At 39.5% G+C, this 7438-nt stretch overlaps 1 protein-coding gene across 5 annotated transcripts in view; it reads right to left on the bottom strand.

Moving 5' to 3' along the window:
• The window catches only part of furina (furin (paired basic amino acid cleaving enzyme) a), an 87587-nt gene extending 80539 nt beyond the window's left edge, over positions 1-7048 (bottom strand). The window contains exon 1 of one of the 5 annotated variants that reach the window (XM_071525178.1): positions 6915-7048. The gene's annotated coding sequence lies outside the window, so the exon portion shown is untranslated. Of the gene's footprint in view, positions 1-2674; positions 2796-4812; positions 4898-6349; positions 6604-6914 lie in introns of those variants that run through there. The other 4 variants (XM_071525177.1, XM_071525180.1, XM_071525179.1 and 1 more) reach the window with 4 other exon arrangements.
• Between the last annotated feature and the right edge of the window lie 390 nt (positions 7049-7438).

The raw sequence follows: 7438 nt of genomic DNA on the forward strand, positions 1-7438 counted from the left end.
GTCAGGACAGAATATAAGTGTTCTTGTGAATGGGAAAGTAACTATTGCCAACAAAAACTGCTTCATTTTGTTGTGGATTTGCTGAAAAATTGCAAGGCAAACAGCAGTTTTCAATGTTAATTTCCTTCAAAAGTGCAAGGAAGGGCAACATTTGTAAGTCATAAAAACAAATAAAAACATTGGAATGATCCGTTTGTTGAAAAGGACTTTCACTGGAGAGTTTGTTGTGAAACAAGTTGCATCGCAATGCGGACGTTGACGATTCTGAATCGATTCACAAATGTAAAAAATCGATTTTCGAAATGTTAGTTAATAACATGATGTTGACAGAACGAACGCGGAACTCAACTGCGAGGGCAGTGCAGCACCCGGACAGTCTACAGCGCGCACACGCTAGAGTTGTCTTGTCAATACATCCATGTATCTTGTAGTTCATCTTCAAAACAGGCAGTGGTTGCAAGCATTTTTTGATTTAATGACTCAATAATTACCTTTGCGAGACAAACGTGAAGTATATTGTTAACTTTCTACGCCGTCATTCAGAGACTAACGTTAGCACAGCGGAGCAGCGATCAGCAGTAACAAACAATGAGACCGGCTGACCAACACACACTGCAGCACTTACACAACTTAATAATAATAATCGTTTTATAATCGCATCATAGCCCTCTGAATCAAAATCGAATCGAATCGTGAGGCCAGTGAAGATTCACACCTCTAGTGGTGATGGTGTTCTGCCTGTTCTGACCAGGAAGTTTCAGATTGCAGTAATCTCAAACAATACATCGCATGACCAGGCCAAGCTATAAAACACCACAGATGAAAATCAACATATGCCTACTTTTTTCAGTAATATGGAATTTATAGTTTTATAAAATATTTGCTATATTATTTAAAGCTTTAGCTATTTTGGCTACATTTTATTAGCCTAAATTGTACTTCATCATACTTATCAGCACCTAATTCGGCATGTCACTGCTATTACGTCCAGATTAAATACTTTTTCCTCCTTTGCATAATGTTAACACATTTTCACGCTATACTTTACAAATTTACTGTCAAAAGTCATCTGGGCAAACTTTCATCAGCTACCAGCTCACCACTGCAACAGATAACTTCCCTCTTACATGCTGCCTATCTGTTGTCACAGAAAATTAAGCAAAAATAAGACAAATCTGCTCATCGGGGGAGGTCACTGCTAAACTAGCGCTGTTTAGTCCTGGGGCAGACAACTGGCTAATGTACATATCAAACAAATCCTGTTTGTAATTGGCAATTTATAGCAACACTTAAACCCTTGAACTGTTTGCAATAAATACCGGTAGATGCATGTGTGGAACTGATAAGAATGTTAACTGGCGTAAAGTAAAATAACACCATTAAAAAACAGCTGAAAAGATCAAAGAGTGATCAGTGTACTTTTTACAGCTATTTCCCCGAGAGATTTTCCAGGCGAAACAATGTATATAGGCGAGATGGATTTGTGAACCAACAGGTAATTTCACTGTAAAATTAGCAGCAAGCTTCCAGGTCAGCCTGGTTGGCAAACTGCTAGCTAATCCAGGCCAAACATATTTTACAGTACTATTCCCTCCCTGTGTAAATCACAATCCAAGCACAAAACATTTTTTTTTACCATTCTAACTCACTTATTTAGCAAAAATTCTTAAGCATTTCTACACTGAACACCACAGGTGTTTCCAATATTTATTCACATCTGCCCTCTCAAGTGTACAGACACTGTGGGATTGTGTCAGTAACGACGTTATTATTACACAGGCCTAGCACTGAACCTCCTTAATAAAAACTAGGACTTTACGGCATGCAAAAGCATAGCAACTATAGATTTTTAACCTGTAAATGGAATTAACTGGATAACTTAACAGAACAAGAGAAGGAACAATGACTTTTGTCACAGTCAGCACAGTGATGACAATGTCTGTTTCAAAGAAAAGGCTGAACACACCTGGGAATGAGTAACAAACATTTTGGACATACAAAAGCCAATTAGTGGTTAAAGCCATCATTCAACAGCATTGTGTCCTAAACGCCATCTGTTGTGAAACACAGCTGAATGGCCTAGTGATGATGTTGCATTAGTACATCTCTTCTATGACAGTCTCATGTGCTGGCCACATCTTCATTTTTGCTTTTTTTTACCTGGTTTGTACCTTCATTTTTTAAACATCTGGAGAACGTTAGCTGGCTTCATGTCAGGGACAATTATCATAAGTAAACACCATAGCACCATATATAACAACCAAGCAGGGAAATGAGAAGCCAGAAGTGCCTTTCAAAACTTCAACTCTTTTCAACATGCCAACCTTTAACAATATCCTAACCCGTCCACCATTTTTTAAATATTCCTTCCTCTTCAGCTAAGCCTATTAAATAAACACATAAACAAAAAAACAAAAACAAGAGGAAAAGAAGCACAGCAAGCATAAGTTCCATCTTCACCTTCATATCATCTGCTCAATTCACAATGAAAACTATCAAATAAACATTACTGCCTATCTGAAATAGCCTTAATTTTGAGAGGCTAAAAACTGAGTTAGGCCAACATTCATCAGGGTATTTAAGTCTGACACTTCAAAAAGACAGAATAGCCTATACTGAAAAAAGGCAAAGAAAATACCAAAATCAAATACCAAAAAACCCCATGGCAAGATACCTCACTCACCTTTCTCCTGAGAGGGGATTTTATTCTGATGCAAAATGAAGCAGATGCAACATATAAACAGAGTGTGCACCTTCCCAAGCCTCTGTTTAACTTCCAGACACGCATGGCTCAAAGTGCACACGCCTGTGACCTCATCTGGGCGCTCAACCACTCAGCTTGCTTCAACGTCAATGTGAAAACCACACACCATGGAATAACACAAGCCCAACTACTTTACTGCTCGCAAAAGACAAAGGAGAAGGCAACTATCTAACCGTGCCTGGTTTTTAGTGTTACCACAGTAAATGATACCATATGTCAGACTGCGATAATAGAGGTTATAATAGAAAACCCACGTCAAATCAAAATTAGCAGAGTATCATTAAATCCAAAGTATGTCTGTGAGGCCAGTCTTATTACAGAACTCATCAAAAAGTCTGAAAGGGAAATGGTTTACACCTCATAGTTTATTCACATTTTGCTGAGATAAAATAAACTAAAATGCATTTAGCCCATATGACCCTTTGCTCATGTCTAGTAATTATTGCCAGGTCCCACAAGCCATTGTGCCACACATGGAATCAATATCTTCAGGTAGGAACATTCAAGTATTGTCAGCGCAGGGACAACTTTTGTGAAATGACAGACAGCCTGGGTGGCAAACCGATGAAATGACAGTACTTGTTTTGATACAATTTAATTCATACATTCACTTCCTATAAGCCAGACTCAAAAATCACAATAGGCTCGGGAACACATCAGGTTCATCTTGCTGAACAGTACGTGCTGCAGGAATGAAATACCAGTGCAAAGACTTCCTTGAGTTACATAATTGTTGTCTGAATAGTGACATGGGAACAAAAAATATTTGCATGGCAGAGCATCAGTACAAGGGTTGGGTTTATCACGAATTGCACCATCAAAATTCTACAACTAAACATTACTACACAAATTAAAGCCAATGATCATGTATTTTACTGTTCGATGTTGCTATCAGGTCATATGCAGGTTATATATTATTTGTGGGACAAGCACCCACCTGCCTGGGGTGAGATTTCTGTGGTAATCGAAGAGGGAGTTGCCTGTTGTTCTGTCTGTTCACACGGCAAGTGGGAAGTGTTACTGAGAGCCGCTCAGATCTGCAGGAGGCGTACCGCTTACTATCTGTAAAAGCCTTAATTCCTCATATTCAGGGTGACTATTGTGACTCTGAATATAGATTGTATTCAGACTATAATGGCTTACTACTACTGAATCACAACTACCACAATATCTACCTTCATGACTATATATAAATGCAAGTGCTGCAACATCTGAAGCTTACATAGGCCGAGGCTATCTATTTTACAAAAGGCTACAAAATTCAAACAGATGCACTTTGTGGTAGTTAACAAGACACTGATCACTGTCATCATGATGACCATGCTTTTAACTTTATCATTTTTGTGTTTTTACATAAACTATTATATGTGTGCTTTGTTTAGTGTCAGATATGAGTTATGTGCGGTGATGTTGTATGTGAAACGGCAATAAAACCGATATCATGAGTAATAACACCTTGGCAAGGGCTCTTATTCTAACAATATGAATTAGGGTCTTAAAGAGAATGTCTGAATGTTAAACAGGCTGTCCGGTATTCCCAAACAATCTACATGTTTGAAATACAGTAGGCATAACCAGTGCATGGATTAGAAGAACAAAGGAGCCTGTAATATGTGAGAAAAATGTGCATGTGTGTGGCTATCGCTCCGGTTTCTGCCCTCTAGGTAGCTATGCGCAACTAAGATATTAGACTCTAATGATTAATGAGCTGCAATGTCTATATTTATAATATTATATTATAATGTTTTGGAAAAAAGTTACCATATAAAATATGTATTCAAACAGAAGCCTGACTGCCTACATTTTGGCTAAAAGAAATCTATCAAACCCACAGCAACAGCAAAGTAATCTTATTTGCAGAAGGCCAGGGCCTCAATCAGTTTTGAAAAGGATGAGATATATGTAAAGAAAGCCTTTAGATACCATGCAATATTCACCAGGCTGAATAGCACAGAGAAAACATTTAAATTAGTGCATCTGCAGCATCAGGCCTCTACCCGTCAAAGATTTCTTCTCAAGGACCTTGATAGAAAATGCGTTTGACTTACCCTAACTTTTCATGCAAGAGTCTTTTGTTATGAATAATAATGAAAATATTCTGAAAGGCATTTTATATTGTCAACCCCATTTGAGGTTTAATGGGTTGACTGTCAGTTAATTAGTGTGCTTTCCAGGCAGCACACTTCTGCTCTTCCTCATACTTTTGCTGCGTTTTGTTCTGCCAAAGCTTTGTCCTCTAACTACTTCTTCATACTTTCGGCTACAAAGCCCACGTAGATCATTTAGTGCTCCACACATACACTTACATAATATTTTCCATCACACAGCTAAAATTATATTTGTCCTTTCTTTCTCGATTTTACTTACTTACTTAGGCTACTTACTTACAATGGTTGAACATCTTTTCAGTTTTTCAACTTGATTTTTCCTGAGATTAGAACTAGTATACATGCATTTCCTTAGAGTACTTGTATACTATTTATTTTTTATTCATTAGTTTATTTGATAGGGACAATACAAATGAACATAGTGGCACTTCAACTGGTTACACACAAGTTGATGCAACTGATATTCTACATTGCCAGTTTTCAACTCCTGTCCTGTGTTAGGCTTTTTTAAAAGAAAAAAGGAAGAAAATATTAAGGTTACATACAATTATGAAGCATACTTATTGCTTCATAAGGCAAGGCTCACTCAACTTGACAGCACTACTACAGCACAAAGGGTGGTACCACACTGCACAGACAAGTAAGCCTACAGACATTTTCCTTAAGATAAATGTACCTTGTCTAACTGAGATATGTTGTTTTCATTTGGTGCATGTAACTGCATGCAATGGACTCAATAACCTTGGTTTAGTTGTTTATCCATAATGAGCAGCAGCTCAATACTGTATTACTGTGGAGGTACACTAGACCACAGAGGTATGAGTACTGGAGGCAGAGATGACAGGGTGCTCAGCTCCCATGATGGAGCAGACACACTTCTATACAAAACCACTGTGAGACTGAATAGCGAATGATCAGTGACATTTAAAAGAAAATATTCATATCAATCCAGCTTTTTGTTATAATGAAAAATACAACATACCTAAATCAAATGTAGACCATGGTAGTCGTTAAAGGAAGGTTAATATATAACCAATGATCACATATTTAACAATCTGAATGATACAGGCATAATCAAGATGGCAATAAGCCCACAGCAGTATTTCTCAGAGCTGGATTGATTAATTTAGATGTCAAAGGTCACTAGGATTGACTCCTGAGGAATCCACATGTGTCACAATCTCCAAAATCCCTGGGATACTAGGATAAATATAAAAAGACTGCAACAAAACTTTGCTGCATAAAGACTTCTGTGGAAACACCAAACGTCCCTCAGCAGCTGTGTTGTTTTTACAAAGAGCCTTAAATGTTTGCGCGAGCAGAGATTACCGCAGTACAGTTCAGGAGGAAGGGAAACTTCTCACGCTCGGGCCTAACGCTAATCACTTTTTGTTTGTGGGCTAAAGTTTCTTCAAGGCGTTTTAATATACCAGCTGATGGGAGTAACGTTACACTAGTTTGCAATCATATGACTCACCGCACACGTTAAGTCAACAACAACATGTAGTCGTTTGGCATCGCCCCGTGGCTGGACCTCGGCTTTCCTCCCGATCTGATGACTCCCTTTGCTGACAATATGTCTGAAACTGTATCGCGTTATTATCTGCAACTTGACACAACGTAGGCTGACCTGCGTTATTTCACACGTGCCTCCTCTTCCTCAGTCTCTCGCCCAGCCCTTCCCGAACATTTTCAACCCGCAGATTTCCTCACTTGCTCACATTCTACCGATCCGACCACCCGATTGAACACTAAACACAAATTTTTCACCACAGCACCCACTCCGCAGGAAACCACAGAAACCGGACGCGGCGCCGTCGACGTCACCTCGGCGTGTGTGATCCCCTCCGAGCCGATACACACACACACACACACACACACACACACTGACAGCAACGAGGATCAATAACACAACCTGCGCTCCTCTCTCGGGGTCCCGCTGGCACCAGGGCCGAGGATACAGGGCTTAGCTAACTGGAAAACTCGCCACGCAGCCCAAACAAGTAGAAATATAGCGGGGAAACTTTACACGTACGACTTACCAGCTTCCTTTTACATCGTGTTCGACCCGGCGTGTTATTGTTTCACTCGACGGCACTAGAGCCCACGACGGCACGGCGAAACGAGTGAAAAAATGATAACAGAAAATTGTTGGTTATAAATAGTCATGATACCCCTCTGGTACACTGCTGAGTGGTCCGCACAACCCCCAGGAAATACGTCACTGCGATGGACAAAGTGCAAACGTTTGAGCACACCTACTCTGCTGACCGTCGTTCAGCCACCGGCACTGTAACAGCCCCATCTACTGGTCAGAGACTGCAGTGCATCTCGGGACAGCCTGGGTTGGGGGTCAATTCGTGAATCAATTCCAGTTCAACTGAGGAATTGGAATTGGGGAAAAAAAAAAACCTACAGGGAATTGAATTAGAATTTCAGGAAGTTTAATTTAACTCAGTTAAATTCTGTGAAATTCCATGGGTTTTTTTTGTTTTTTCTTACCACATCTGAGATTTCATGTAGTGTTATCAATACTGAATCGTGAAATGTTAAAGGTGGTATTTGA

This window comes from Centroberyx affinis, unplaced genomic scaffold (assembly GCF_046629955.1).
Source record: "Centroberyx affinis isolate AG114_WGS23_722 - 3 ecotype Tasmania unplaced genomic scaffold, CSIRO-AGI_Caff_v1 ptg001273l_1, whole genome shotgun sequence".
NCBI classification, from domain to species: Eukaryota; Metazoa; Chordata; class Actinopteri; order Beryciformes; family Berycidae; genus Centroberyx; species Centroberyx affinis.